Source organism: Lagopus leucura, unplaced genomic scaffold (assembly GCF_019238085.1).
Source record: "Lagopus leucura isolate 7727_CA_CO unplaced genomic scaffold, USGS_WTPT01 Super-Scaffold_100157, whole genome shotgun sequence".
NCBI classification, from domain to species: domain Eukaryota; kingdom Metazoa; phylum Chordata; class Aves; order Galliformes; family Phasianidae; genus Lagopus; species Lagopus leucura.
The window spans coordinates 39336263-39353095 of record NW_024962334.1 but is presented as its reverse complement, the minus strand read 5'-3'; positions in this window follow the sequence as shown (position 1 = coordinate 39353095).

Sequence of the window (16833 nt, the reverse complement as noted above, 5' to 3'; positions counted from 1 at the left end):
AAGAATGAGCAAAAATCTCTACCAAACAAACCAAGTGTGAGCAAAAATCAGCTCAAAGGAGAATAAATGCTCTCGCCATTTTTTCCTTAGGCAAGACCACCTGCAATACCTTCCTCAGTTTCCAAATGCCTTAATGTGTTGTCAGTTGTTATTAAATACTTCACCTGGAGCTTATCCTTGGCACCTGATTCTTCACACTTGCATGCTGCTTCCCACATCAAAAAGCCATGCTATTTCTCATTGACTACTTACTCAACAAAGGTGAAAGTGTCAGAATATGGCCTAAAGCAAACACAGAGTAACTGAATACTTGCTACTCATCTCATTTACTAATGTGTATTGTGATGATTTTTGTCATGCATTCACAAAAAATTAGGAAGAAACAGTGCACAAAGTTATACGAAACCAGTACATAAATATGCAAAAGAAATAAATAAATAAACAAATATTTACTGAAGGAGACAAGAAAAAAAATAATAAAATAGCAAAGGCTTCTGAAACCTGTCCTGGTTGGTACACTATCACTGCTACATTTAAAATTGCTTAAATTCCCAGATCTTACAGCAGAAAAGCACATGAAACAAGCAGAAGATTAACAGAAATTAGAATGAAAGAAAATACAATGTCAGAATGTGGTATGTGCCAATAAGAACAGAATTAGAGTAATAATTTGGATGGGTTATAGGCCACAGATAAAAGCCCAATAAATTCCCAGAAAACCAGATTACTGAGAAAGCTATTTGAAATTAAAAAGAAATATAAATCAAAACTGGAAGATGAATAACATTTGGATAATATTATTGAACTGATTAAATTGACTTTTCTTTAGTAGTGTGGTGAGAAAAAGTGATCTAATAACCATAAAGTATTTCTGCAGTTATAAACAAAACTACTGATGAGCCTGACGTGAATTTCTTCATTTACTTGAGCTCTTTGCTATTTCTAGAATGCTGTAAGGACTTTTTTTTGGGTGTTTTTATTATTATTATTTAATTTTCTTTGTTTTGTTTTACTAACTTACTTTATTCTTTTTATTTTATCTTATTTTTATTAAGAAAACTGTTCAGAAGTTATTTCAGTTTTTATATAAAATGCACTTATGCCGGGTCAGTGTTGAAATTATTTACCTAAGACAGTTTAGCTGGGTACAGTATTAATTTATTTTCAGACTGCTTTGCATGAAACTCCAGTGTATTCCTAGTCATATTTGTTAGCATGCAGATTGGCAGGAAGTCTGGCTTTTGAATATATTGTAGAATATGAACAATTAACAAATTTGGCTTTAGCAATTGTAAATGTTTTCATATTCAACCTTTTTCATTGATTCATATTGAAACAATATCATATGAATTACAAATTCAAACAGTTTAGATTTTGAATCTAAAATAACCACTACTATTTGAACCTTCGGTAGTATATCAATTATTTGCAAATTGCTTTAAATGAATAAGTATATTAAAACTAATTGTAGAACATTCAGATTTTATTCACTCGCATAAAATGAGTGTAATTTCTCATTATCAATTATTTTCTCCAACTTGCTCTGTCAGCTTTAGCTACCGGAAAGAACTAATGGTAATGAGACTCAGAGTTATGTTTTCTTCCCATACAAGCCAAAATTATTTTAAAATGCTATAGCTTTCCATTCACTTTTAATCTATTTTTTTTATATAATGACAAGACGTCCAAATAATGCTGTCAATGCCCTCTGTTTTATAAGATGTACACATACCTTGAAGAATCCCTCAGTCCAGTGTAGGAAGTATAGGTACCTATGTCACAGTGCCTCACTTCTGCTTTTTCCAGCTCATTCTACTTGAGAACTGCCAATGGCCTCTTGTTCTGTTGCTGGGTATCACTGAAAAAGGGCACAGCCCCATCCACTTGACACTCACTTTTTAGATATGTATAAGCACTGATAAGGTCACATAAGAAATCCTCTCCTAGGCAATGAGGAAGCTTGTTGCCAGTTCCTTTCAGTAAGGAGATAGAGGGCCCATGTTGCTGTTATGACCATGAAATGAAGTTTCATCACTACATTATTCTGCGGTTCCTACTTGATAGAAGTTCTCATAGCAGTATAAACTGTGCTATGGAGTAGTTCACCACAGGCAAAGGTTAATGGGGACAGAACTGAAGTCAGCCTCTTATGAAGCTGATGCACAGTATGCGGCTATCACAAACTGACCTGTCATTTGCTGCAGAACATGAAGGCTCCAAGGATTATGCAGTATAAGAATTTAGAGTTCAATGAACGTAACCATATTTTTTCTTTAACAGGAAGCATTTTCACTGAGTATCTCTTAATGCTTAAATGCATTAATCAGATAAATGATAAATAAGTGAATAAACCTTTTTGTTGATCTTCATTCATCTTGTTTTTTCTTCATGAAACAATTATTTTGGAATCTTATTATGTCACATGAAAAACTGTAACAAGTTGTTACGGCAACTGGAATTTTAAAAGTAAATTAATTTTGCCACAAGGTGTTATTAAGACCAGGTAATAACGGCCTTGAATAACAATGGATTCTTATTGCTCAGGAAGGATATTTTACCTCAGTCTTTAGCACTGGGCTTTGCTTAAACCAATACTCCTTTTTTATATCAACAATCTTTAGAACAAATGGAAAATAAGTTATTTCAGTTTTACTATAAATGCCTAAATTAGAGCTTCTAGTCAACATCTTTTAATTACAGAGATTGTATACTGGATGTTTAAGTAGTTTGTAATCTGCTTAATAAAAATAGGGAAGTTCAGTTTCCTAAGCTGACATAAATCTAAAGCAACCCTGCCAGTTTCATTGTTAGTGTAAAAGTATAAACAAGAACAATCAAACTGCTAATATTTAAAGGAGGTTTTTATTCTGTCATATAAATAAATGTTTGCAGAGTCCTTGATCTGTTCCATAGTAATGTCTGCTGCATCCCTCTACTAAAATTGGAATTGCACTTCCATTGCTTGAGCAATGTAATAGATTCTCCAAGGATTACCGTTTTAGGAAATAATGGAATCAAATGAAAGAGATATAATCATAGGAAATAAAGTGCTTAATAACACAGGTCTGTTGTAAATTTTAATTCTGTGGGATGCTGGAGCCTGCTGAGAGGCAGTAACTCTCTTCAGAAGTAGCAGGTACTTGTAATTGCAGCATTTCTACCCCAGTGGATGTGCCAACAGAGAGGACCCAGCTTTACTCTCAGATTCTGTCTAATTTCTCAGTTTTGCAGCATGATTTCATATGCATTCTGCCTGGCACAAAATGAGATTTCATGCTATGTAGTAATCCTGTTTTGATGCACCCTGCCTCTAATTTTTACCCTTTTCCAATGACAGAAGATGCCAGCAATCAGATAATGGAACTGACTCTGTTAAATTAATATATATGTACATATATATATGCATATCTATGTATATTTTTGATGTTTTAAATAAGTGACATCAATATTTTCATTAGCCTGTTGTGTAACTATTATGGAGGTGTTATGGAAAAAACCTGCATTTAATGGTATCCTAGGTTGAGATCCTCATCTTTCTCTGAAGAAATGAAGGAAGTAGGCACCTCAAAAAAGCACTTATGAACACTGTATTAGACAACATTAGATACTTTAATCAAGTGCTCCAAATAATTTCTTGAGAGCACCAACTTCCTTTCAAAAAACATACAAAGACTTTGCCAAAACTTCCATAAAGCAAATATTCCTTCATCCTCTCTGTTCCACTTTTGGGTATAGGGTACTCTTGGGAGTGTGACAAAGGCAAATATGTTCTATACTCTGAATTTCTGACATACTGTGGTAGTGGAAAGAAAGTACTTTGAGTATGTCTACCTTGATAATATAGGCCTGAATACTCTCCCTCAGCTTGTTTATATGAATGATCCACTTAGCTCCATAAAAAGAAATATTTTCCAGACATGGAAATTCACATTCATATGGCAAATTTTTTTCATTTAATTGTCTTTGCAAAAATTTCTGAGATAGGCTATTGAGATAAACGCTCCAAATCACTGAAGATACATGTTTTTGTATTATGAAATTAGAAAAAACGATGTCACGGCACCTTCTGTAGCCTGGAATACTGGTACATGGCTTCCTGTGATGTACTGTAGGTAACTTTGATCTCTTAGCTGTTAGTTTTTTGCCTTCCCTGCAGGATAAAAAGTTTATCTTCTGAGGTTTTTCACTTATCTTTTTGTCTTTCTTCAAAAACTTGGAGATTAGACACAACCGGAAATAGACTGTAAATTTACAGCTTGGTGTTTTCACTGGTATTAAATCTCCTCACATCTTGGCATTAAAACAGTCACTACTTTGGATGGAAGGAAGGAATGTCTTCCTGAGATCAGATAGGTGAGGATAGTTTTTCTTTTTTGGTGTCTTTTGCAACAGAGATTTGGCTTCTCTCGTAGCATCACCCGGAAGTTTTATTTAAAAAAAATACACTAGTAAGGCTCTTAATCCTGCCTCATTTTCTTCTGTGGCAAATTATAGTTATGGGTTTTAGTCTTTTAACTTCAAGGCTAATGTTTCTTATAGATTTATGGTGAGTATTTTAAAGTCTGTTATTTGGTGCTGCATTATGTAGACAATTCTGAAAAGAATCCTTCTAAAAGTAGACATTTATTGCAGTTATTTCTCCCTATTTGAGAGAACTTGGCTCTTTCCAGTCCAATACTCATGTCCTAGTTGGTAATATAAAAATCACTCAAAGTTGATATTTTATCACTGGAAATGCTTAAGAATTTGATTTTCAACTAAGATATTAAAACATATATTTACTGAATATTTTTAGTGGACACTTTAACTTTGATTGTCTCAGCTTAATTTCAAACTTCAGATGTTTTATTTTATCAGAAAATGAATACAGAAAGAACTGAAAAAGGTATTCATCATAAAGAAGCCATCAACTCCATGCTAGTGTAGGAGAAAAGTCTATATAAATGATCAGCTTGGTGATTCATATAATTTTAATCAATGAGCATTCAGTAATGATGTTTATACACTTGAGAAGGTATCCTGACAGAAAGTAACCAGATTGTTGCAATAGATCGGACTCCAGGTCTGATCCAACTCTGATTAAAATCAGGGGAAATTTTCCAAATGGGAGTTGGCTCAGACTCCATCAGTATAAATCTAGGCAGAAGTCAACTAATTTGCTTAGTTTTACACAGTTAAAAGAGAGACTAGAATTTTGCCCCCAGCATTTAATGGCCATGGAAGGAGTTGGGCATTGAAGTTTTGCTAGAGGTGGAGGTTTTTTTGATAAGCTGTTCACAGGAATCACTCTTAGTCACTGAAGGACCTCCTCTGTGGTGCAATCATACTTCTCTTACCTTTTACTTAGGCAGTCAGTGTGGCAGTGACTAATTTCCTTTGTGAGTTTGGGTCTCCTTGCAGTCAGCAGGGAACTATAAAAAAGCAACAGGATTGTAGAAGTTAACTTTTGTACAGATAATGGATAATACATGCAAAAGATTGAATTTCACTGTCAGCAGTCATCTGGGGAAGTCCTATTTTACAAGAAGATGAAAAATCTATCGGAACAAGAAAGGAAGAAAAAAAAAGAAGAAAAAGAAAAAGGAAGAAAATTTATTACATGTTTTAAACAGGAAGTTATAAAATAAACAATATAAATAAAGCTGAACAGTTTCAGAGTAACCATAGCACTTCAGTAAATCCCATTAGACAACTATTTTCACCTTTAAGTAACTGAGTGTTTTAAAAGCCTGGACCTCAAGCACTCAAGTTTCATTGAAAGTGAATGGGACTTAAGCTTTTAGATTATTCAGGACTTCTGAGAAATTCCACCCACCATGTTTAGCTTTGGAGACGGTTTAAAGGTTTGCATGAAGTTCTATAAATCAAGGAAAAGTCAAAGTAACTAATGTGGAACTTCAGCACACAGCAAGAGAAATTGTGTTATGTGTCCCCTTGGGGACACATAGGAAAAGCTTAATGTATAAATGCACTCAGAATCCTCTTAAGACATATATTTAACTGTGATGTTACAATTAAACTCATGAAGCTTAGCTTTATGCCTGTAAACAACAAGTTCAGCACTCAAGCATGAGAGGAGAAAGGCATTATTTGGATTTTCTCTGGTATTCATGGAAGTAAGCTGTTTCAGAACCAGCTTTGTTCTACCCAACTTAATAGACTGTCTACATCTGCCTTCTTTTCTCTATAGTTTCTCCTGAAATTGACAGAGAGGGTTAATTGCACATCCCTATCTTTTCCTTTTGCTATATAAGAAAATGGCTGTAAAGTATAAGTGCCCTATGTTCCTATGTTAGGTTCCATAAATAAGTACCTATGAGTATGCTGGATAAATTCATGCTTAAAATAAATTTATAAGAAAATAAGTTACTGTGACATAACCACCCTTAGCTGTTTTTCTAGGAATTTCATTCTATTCCTTTTGTTCTTCATAGCAAATTTAAGCATAATATTATACCTTGCTTCTATACTTAGTAATTAACTGGGAGACCTGAAAGTCTGTTTCTCAATGGAGTGGAAAAAAAGTCCAACTGTAAAACCCAGCAAAGGAGACTTTATAAATAACAGACCTATTTTTAAGTGGTTGAAATAAAATACATTACAACAGTGAATTTCAAATGTTTAATTTAGTGTGCCTTAATATCAACTTGCATGTGCTTTTAGCTTACTCTTAACTTATTTAGGGTGTAACTGCTCTTTAAGATCTTTTTATGCATTTGTTTTATGCATCTGTTCAACAATAACGTTGAAATCTCTATAAGTTTACATTTAAACACCTGAATATGGTCTTGTTTTCTACAGGAATAATATTTTTAGTCATCTTTGTCTTTCCAGAGCTGGGTGGTTTATATTCTTTCAGTGTCCTACTAACTAAGCGTCCACGAGATTCATACTTTGACAATTTTTACAAGTTCCTGTCTTATGTTTATATCCATGGTATATACAATATGCTGAAGACTTTATGCAAGGATTTCTTTGTTCAAGACAAGCATCCAATCCCAAGGTATTTAATACCCAAGGGTATTAAATTTTTAGAAAAAATATTTTGAACTTAAAGCAGTCTCTGGGTTGTAAGGTATTGGTTATAGACGTCTTAGCCTCTGCATGCTATTCTTCTTTGTTATTTATTCCACATGGACAATGTTTCTAAACAGAGCATTTATTAGAAACAGACTTTAAGTGATGTAGACTACAGGAAAATGCTTGGGTACTGTAAAGCTCAGGCTGCTAGAGGAAAAATCATAAAGTTGACTTAGATGTCAAGCATTTTTTATATACTGTCTGTAGGTATATCAAGTTATTCCACGGAATTCACAGCTACTGACATGGTAGGACATTTCAACCAGTCTGCTGGAAGTCATGAAGAAAAAGTGTATTTCAGAAAACATTTCCTGCTTGACTTAATGCTTATCTGAGAGTTGCAGCTGGCTATCTTTCAGACATTGGGGTCCAGGATCATGGCAGGGATTAGATATCATTTCTATTAAAACTCCACTGGCAGAAGAGTTTAAATCATGAAAGCAGTAAGAATACTTGCCCACAAAATACAACTTCACCATCTGACCCCTTAAGGAGTTAAATAAATGGGCACCATCCATATTGTGGATTTATGTCATTGTGCAGCCTGGAGAACAAGAATCAGGAGCTCAGGAGATCAGGCAAAAAGGGAACCTGATTTTACCCTGGTGGTCAGGTATCCTTGGGATATTTTCAGAAAATTGTGCTTCCTGGGTATGAATTGCTGCTTTTTTTTTCCACACCACGAGAAACTAAACATAGAGATTTCTTACATTTCTACATATGCAATTCTTAATTTTCCCCTAAAAGGAACTTCGGGACATACCTAAACTATAGTCTTTAATGGCTGCATCTCATTTAGACTTTAACAAATGGCTGTGAATAACAGCTCAGATAATAGTGAGAGTGGAGCTACAGGTTGAGGGTTGTAAAAATGATCCAGGAAGAAAGGCAGATAAAAAATAAATTCTACACCAAGACTTAACAATACCAAGTCCACAGGAGCAAAGGAGAGATTTCAGCAGAGCTGTCCATAGTCTAAGTTGATAAGACACCTGCATGTGGTCTGGGATGTCTCTTGAGTTTCCAGGTGCTACGTACAGATACACCTAACCTAAAACTCACATCAGCAGGACAAGAAGATCTTCTGTACTTCTTATATGACTTAGTTATCAAGATTCTGAAAGTATGTAAATAAATAAATAAATAAGTGGTTAAATAATGTAAGGGGAATACCAGGGGACTGTAATGGTCATAATTTTAAATATATAAAGACATGAGCAGGGAGAATGCACTGCACAGGGCAAAACAATATAGGTATTGTGACATTAAATGACGTGGCAAAGTCTTCTGGAAGAAATTGAAAAGTTTGTGACTAGTTGGAAAAGAAAGAAGATATGATTAGAAATAGATTTTTTACTTTGAAGTTTTTTCCTCTAACAGGCATAACTTACATGGAAATGATGGCTATGCATTGTGTGAAACAAAAGAAATTATGTTAATTTGCAAAGATGTTTCCATTGAGCACTGTACATCACTTAATGTAAGTAGGTAGTGGGGACACTACAGTGCCAAAGACACTCAGATCACTTCCTCAACCAGAAAAAAAGAATATGTTGAATCTCGGCTGATTTATTTTAGCTGAAGAGTCAGCCCTTTGAAGGGGAAAGGAACAACAGGGTAATTAATGGCTACAGCTGTGGGTTCTACATATTAATTGATGATACCTCACATACCACAAGAATTTTTCTTTTGGGATGTTTTCATACCAGCAGTCTTTAATTAATTAGAAAATTGAGAGATTGAATCTTCTGGTTTGTTATCAGCTGAATTAGTACAGGAAGTGTTTTGTGTTTTTTTTTTATTATTATTATTTTTTTTTTTATCTGAGGTCCCTCTTGCAAAATGCATTTTTAAGGCAAGTGGAGTTTTTGATGCCTCTATCCACTGCAAAATACTTCTAACAGTCATGAGAAAAACAACTTGTAGTAACTACAAGGTCATATGTGTTAACAATTCAAGATGTTAAAGCATTTTCTGTTGCTAAATGATTATCTACCTTAGAAGAATTTGTGAATTGTGGCAGGAGTTACTTGATTGGATAATTGACTGTTACTGTTTAATTTTAATGCAGTCACACTGGAAGCAATCAGATACACTTCAGGTAGGGGGAAGGGAGAAAGGCATAAAAAAAACAATATTAATAAAAAACCCACAAAACTTTAATCTTAATATTCTCCTCAAGACTTCTGCTTATAGAAACTAAAAATTGCACATGGTCATATTATTTAGGTTTATACATAATGTGTTGGCAACAGAGAGCATGCTTAACCTTAACTGAACAATGTTAGTTTGTCATATCTCGACTTTGAAGTATCATTTGTGTGTGCATGGGATCAGCATGAATGTGGGAGTTAAAGACAAAGGAGTTGGTTTTGCCCAGTGAAACAAATAAAGAAAAATATGATACAGGACATCTGAGAGCTTGGACATACAGTATGTGACATGAAATACCCATGGAAAGCCTTAATTCTTGTGTTCATGCCTTGATCAGATGGCAGCAACTTCTGAAGTCAGTGCAGAAGGGTAAATAAAGATATTCCACTTGCTATTTCAAAACTTGATAAAACCTAAGCTTACAAGTGCTTATTTGTTCAAAACACTTTGTAAGATTTCTTGGTAAGTGAAATGTCTTGTCTTTTATTTATCACTGAGGATATGACGAAGAGAAAATGAACTGTGTAAGCCAGTAGCACAAACAGAAAGGGAAATCAAAGTCTAGTGTAGTCCTTCAGTCACAAAGCAGTTTTTTAGGTAGTTGTTTACCTGAATATTTGTGTATACATGCACATACAAAACACATCTAAGTAACCAGGATATCTTTCTTTTTTTTTTTTCTTTTCAGTTCAAATTATGTATTTACTGTATCTTTAAATAAAGTGGTTAGGACTATTTGTAGTCCAAGAAATATCTCAAGTAACACATTGGCATTGGTTAGGTACTGGTACGTATCTATTATCATGCTAGTAAGTCTTTATATCTACATGTATGTAGGATGCTCCAAAAGTAATGCCTTCTATTAATTTTCACGAAAACGATAACAGGTACAAAGAGCACAATAACACTATTTGATGGAGAAAATGTTCAGCTACAAAACTCTATTTTTTTAACATAGTCATCACCATTATCTATGTGCTTTCACCAGTGATAAACTAGAACTTGCATGCTATTCTTTTAAAAATCTGCACCAGCAAAGGTTACCCACAATTGCTGTTTTCATGGCTCAAATGCACCTCCTACCACCTAAGTGTGCTCACATCCACTCTTTGACATTGATAAATGTCAATATTTGCCAATTTTTCTGCATACAGGAATTCAGTTCCGCATCTTTGCTTCGCGCACATTTCCAGGTCAGATACCACTGTTTCAGACTGTCCCTCTGCTGCCATCTGTCACATGGCAACAAAATGTAATGGAGTACTGGTGGGAAGATTCAGCCTCTACTGCCATGCTACCAATATCTGCTTCTGATGTCATGGGCCAGTATAGCCAATAGAGAAGGACATGTAAATGAGAATCCACTGTTCCAAAAATTTAATTTTGCCCTTTCATATTTGAAACTCTTTGAAACAGTTTTTGCACATTATGTTATCCATTCCATCACAATAATTTAGCATGATATTAATAAAATTGAAGCTTTATTTGTATATACATGTGTGTGGTTTATATATATATATATAAAACAATTTTTATTTTACCATTACCATTGAAAGTTGTGGACCTAAATGCAGTTATTCTTTTCCTCATTACTGTTGCAGCCAAAAAAAAAATCCTTAAAAACATATTAGTAGAACAAAGAACTCGTAGAAGGAATGAAGATAAAAGACATCCAGAATAAAGCTCTACTATTACATGTAGTAGGTATATTTCTGTTGATAAAAGGCTTTGAAGAATCTGTGACTTTATCAAATTTCGTGAAATGATTCAGATGTCTTACATGATAATATGCTAGCCAACCACAATAAAAAATATTTTCCTTTTAAATTTTCGCTTTGTTATCTGTCTTAGCTGAGAATGGGAATGTCTCCTAAAAATGCATTTTCATTAAAATAAAATTAAAGCTAGTTTGATTGATGTGGTAGAATGATAAAAATACAGATATATCTGAAGTAACATATCAAATTTATATGAAAGGGTAAGGTGAGGTCCAATAAGCCATCTCAATTTGTTTTGGTTTTGATTTTTCACCAGGATAATATTATTTTATTGCGATGTGTGAAACTGTAATTACAAAAAGAAACCAAAATCTCAGTGCCCACCACAGAGCTTATACAAGCATTAATACACCATGCATTGTCTGAAGGACCAGCAACATGGATCGGTTGGAGCAGAATTTTATACCTAATTCAATTTCAGAAAGGGTATAGACCGATCACAACAATAAAATGATGAATGACATATTAAGAAACAGTAAAGAGGTGAAAGTATATTTCTGTGTTGCAAGCAGAAGTTTTGTGCTGAGATCAGTTATACTGAGTTTGCAGTTCTATTGTATTTTCTAATCTATTATTTATTCAGGATTCATTTTGCAGTGTTCAGATCTTTACCCCTTGGTCTTCCCCCATCTAAATTAGATCTGTTTGACAACATCATTTGATTAAAGCCTGCACTGAAACATATAACTTTTTTTTTCTTTTTTATTTTTTCCCCCATGAGAAAAATTAAAATGATTCCAGTTTAAAGAAAGTGAAATTAATGTTCCTTCTGGGCTTCTTTATAACAATGTATGAAAATTGATATTTTGAAATATTGGAGTTGAATTTATATATCATTAATAGCTTTTATTATTCAAATTCATTATTTAGAATTCCCCAACCCCATCTACTATATATACATCTCTAATTCACAGCTCTGTAAAATTTAAGACTAAGAGACATCTGAAATAACTTCTTAGTACAATTTCTTGGCCAGCACGGTAATCGGAATGTCACTGAAGAATCTCATCGTAGAGTAAGGCTCTGTAGAGCACGAAAGTAAAATGTGGACCAATCTTGTTTGCACTCACAAATATATACCCTTTCAAACGTTTTCAAATGAGCACTTGCGACATTTCACTTAAGACTTAGAGAGGTTTAATTAGCTATTTTATAGATCCCATATTGATATTTTACACAGTACATTGAAGACACACCCAAAATTATCCAGTGGGATACATTAAAGAACAATGGACCAGAAAAAAAGGAGCTAATTTTTGATATCGCTACATGAAGTTATTCTTTCTTGCAGATTACAGTCCTGGTAGGGGTGATGTTCCTTTTTAACAAGGTCACCACCATGATTTGAATATTTCCAGCGGCTGTTTCAGTAACACTGAAAGTGGGAAACAACTGCAGCTATTAAGGGCAAGCTAATGAGAATACTAATGAGCTTCTTACTGAATTTTCAAATGACATGCCTAGGACCCCATCTTATGAGTCCAGGGCAGTTATGAAACAGGATCCATGTTAATGTTTGTAAGCAATCTCCTTTGTCTGATGTGAGCCTAATGCTTGACACAGGTGCTGACCTGAGAGAAAGACCAAATTACGAATCCCTCAAGGCCAAGCACTTAGAGCTCTCTTGCATGCTTTTTCTCTCTGCAACTCTCACACTTGCTCTTTCTTTCTCAGCAGGATGAGGGATACCGCATAGCTAATTGAAAATGAGAGTGATATTGTCTAACGGCAAATGATGCTGCTGCGACCATTAATATCTTACAATATCCTATTTTGTTTTCCATAGGTTTTTTTTTTTTTTTTTTCAAAGTGCATCCCTGGCAGCTGCATTCCACCTCCACCATGGCCTGATGAAGCCCTTGGAGAACTGAGGGTGGCATCCCCCTGCCAGGGAAGAGGTGTCAGAAATCTCAGGCAGCCAGGGTGGCTGATCCTGCCGCACTGCTGAAGGGCTCTGAACTCTTCAGATCGTATAAACTAAGTGGCCTTGCCTACAGGGAGGTGAAGGATTATGTGCAGGCAATTTTTTAAAAGAATATTTTCATGCTTGATAAACTAAGGGCTTGATCCTGAAAGGTGCTGCACAGCCTGGCTGTTCTGTGCTTGAAACAGGACAAAAGTCTCCCATCTCTTCAGGCAAAGTGGCTGACCCTGATGGAAATAAAGGTCACACGGCATCTAAAAGGCTCTGGCTTAAATTCCTGACTGGTGGGCTGAAACTAGGAGAAGTGTCAGCTTGCCTGCAGTACCTGTGTAAACGGGATAGACAGGTGAAGCTGTAGGCATATTCACTACATGTCACTCACATGTTGCAGTACATACATGTCTCTATCTTGCAAAAATGGAAGGAAGACACTCCCAACAACAGAAACTAGATCATTTCCCAGAGGGAAATGTCCCCTATCTGAACAGAGATTAAATATTGTTATTGACGTATATAATATACATGAATAAGAAACAAAATGCACTCCCATGGAATCTTTGTCAATACTTTGTTAATTATTAACATGCATGCATCTATAGATGTTTTCCCAAATTGAAGTTTGTTCCTTTCCCTATGTTAAGATTTCCCCTTTGCCTATGCCATTTTGGTACATGCAAACACAGAATTATTGCCCGCAGAATATGTCTAAAGAGGTGTTTATGTTTTCTTAATATTCTGGTTATGGACTGGAGCCAAAAGTACCAGTTATTCTGAGGAGGAATGCATTCTGAGAATGCATTTGAACAAGATGTGCACTGCTTTTGCAGAAAAGCTACATCGACAGTTAAAGTACCACCCTCAGCCTGTACTTTTCCCACATGTCAGCATGCTGTTGACCTCCATAACTGATCCCCACTACCTACACTGTTTCCAATAGCAGTAACCCACCCAAGGTCTCTCAGGAGAGTACTATGTCAAAGGACATAGTAAAGAAATGTCTCATCTACATTTTGTCAGACCACGTTTAACTCTTCCTATGCATGCAGTGTTACATACTGTGCCCTGTATAGGTACCAGATGTGCCCCCATCTCACTCACTGGGAAACAACACAGCTGTCAGAACTACCTGATGGGTTCCCAGATATAGGGAGAATCTTTCAGGAGTGATGACATGAGCATTAATGCTTTTGCTCTCTTCCATCTCTGCCTTTCCCCTTCCTACTAGCTTTACTTTCTATCTAGTACAGGTCCTGAAGCTTTTCTGCCAAGATAATCCAACTCCCTGCAGCAAACAGATCTTTCTATATTTTTTGGGACTGATGTCTGCCAGTGCAGTGGTAGGAAACTGTTCTGTCTTTGTTCTGAGAGACACCAGTACTGGGGAGCAAAAGGAGGAGAAATGTTGTAAAAGATTGTGGCAGCACTGGGCAATCAAAAAAGGAGATATTATGGTTGTCTCCATTGAGTAACAGTGAACTACTACGAGCAACAGTGAACTACTGTGTTTTTCATCTTGTCCTATCTGGCCTTAGCCTCTACATACCACAAACTACCCTGTATGAGGGTATCTAGATCTCAATTAAAAATTCCAAATGGGGTTGCACTTCAGATTTAGGTAGAAGGATGGAAGAGGGTGACTTCCTTCAAAAGCCTCTTTTCTGTTTTATATTGCTTCTCCTGTACTAATTAGAGTAAAATCTGAGTGCCTTCCAGAAGAGAATAAGCAAGGGAACTAATATTTGTCATGCCCTCACCCTATCCACAGAGAAAAATCTGTATGCAAGGAAATGGTCTGCTTGAATTTTTAAAAACTATTTATACATAGACTCGTCTCTGAGCACACAAACATATTTATTTTTCTCTTAAGGGAGGCAAGGTCAAAAAGAAGCTTGAAATAACAACAGTGCAAAGATTCGAAGCTGACAGCAATCCTGCATGTGCCCTTTGAAAGTTTTCGTATTGCCTTAGAACAGTTCTCCTGCAGCATCCTGCACTGAAGCTGTGGGAAAGAACATATGCTGTAGGAGGAGACTTTTTGGAAGTCACTAGAAAATAAGTCATGTTCTGCATGGCTGCTGTGCCAGCTGTAGTTGCTGCACCTCTTTAAATAGTTTTACTGAGAAGTTGGCTTTTCTGGACACAGGCCTTCCATGTTATTAATGGGACAGCCAGACACCCCATGTGATAGAGGATTTCCCATATTCTAGTTGGAAGACCCATATTGCTTAGTGAAATAATGTAGCACTTGTGTTTGTGGCAGAGCCAAGTATAGAACAAATCCAAGTCATGGTGTCATGGGAATGCATATGGACATGACTACTTGACCCTGCCCTGAGCACCAGGGCAATGTGCAAGGAGAGTTGCTTTGTATTTTTGGATGCACTTATCCATCCTGGTCACTGAAGGCTTTGTATGAGTGAGCAGTGAGAGATGCTGCTAGAAAATTTTGTAATCTCAACTACTTAGTTCTATTGACGGTGGTAAATCAAGAAAACACTGTTTTGTCTTGTTAATGCCCAAGAAGATGTGGCTACTTTTTAACAAGGTAGTATTTCTTTTGTATCTGAAAAATGGTTTGATTCTTGTACTACAGAAACAAATAGGCAAAGCAATATGAAGATTTACTACACAATATGACCAACTCTTGTGGTTCTTCTTTGCAGATCATCAAATATTAATATTTTTCTCATTAATCTTTAGATCAATAAGTGAAGTTTTTGTCTCTTACTTTTAAAGGAACTTTGTGTTCCTTGGCTGAACAGGAAACATCAACAGAGTAAATAAGACCTGAAGATTATTATTGCATATGTAATTCACTTTTTCAGTTTCATTTTCATCCATTGCTTTGGGCTGGCACTGAAATATGTTTTACTGGAATGGAATAAAAAAATAAGTACTGTGAGCTTGTGAGCTGAAGTCTCAAAATTCAGAGAAATTCAAGCTACTTCTCATTCCTTTCTTCTCAACTTGCTTTACTTCTAAGTCAAAACAAGATGAGGACAATGCACCTGCTGTTCCTCTACCCTAACTATAGTTCTCAAATAGCTGCAGAGGAGACAAAACAGGTATTTTTCTTTTTATAGTTCAGTCTATCTAAGCCATAACAGGAAAAAAAGTAGCACCTTACCTGCTGGATGCCTTACATCTTGCTGCAGGGGATATTACAAAATAATCTATAACTGAAAACCACTCTACTCTGCACTGGTATGTTCATGCATTGTGGGTAAATATTCTTATACCTGAAAACTGGCACATTTAGAATGAGATCATTTTCAAACCATTATTTCCTGTTATTTTTCTCACATGAGTATTTCACTCTTAAAATCAGACAGGATAAAAAACAAAAAAAAAACAAAAAAAAACAAAAAAAAACTTTTATGCAACAAATATAACTGATGCATACCACTAAACAGCAAGAATTTGGCCCTTTCTGTAGTACCACTGTGTTCAATAAACGGAACAACAAATGTTATTAGTATTAAGTGGCTAATAAAGTCAGATTTATGTGCTCATGTTAATAATAATCTTCTTATGGAGTATGCATAGTTCTCTATTAGCAACTCAGTTAGAACATTATTTCCAAGAATATTGGATTGTTTGAAAGAATTAATAGCCTGACTGTGGTCTAGACTTTACTAGTAAATGGATAGACTGATCACAGGCTTAATTAGCAAGAACATTAGCTATCTTAATGACTTAAAAGCTGCAGAGGAAGGGTAAACTCCAGAGATTTTTCCACTCTTAAGTCAAGACCAAACATGAGTGGATTTTTATATTTTACTTATGTTTCCTTTTCTTAAGAAGAGTTATGCAAACAGATCCTTTGTATCTGATTCTGGAACTGCTTTGAGAAATGTAGTCATATGTTGTGAGTCATTGTGAACATATTTGAATATG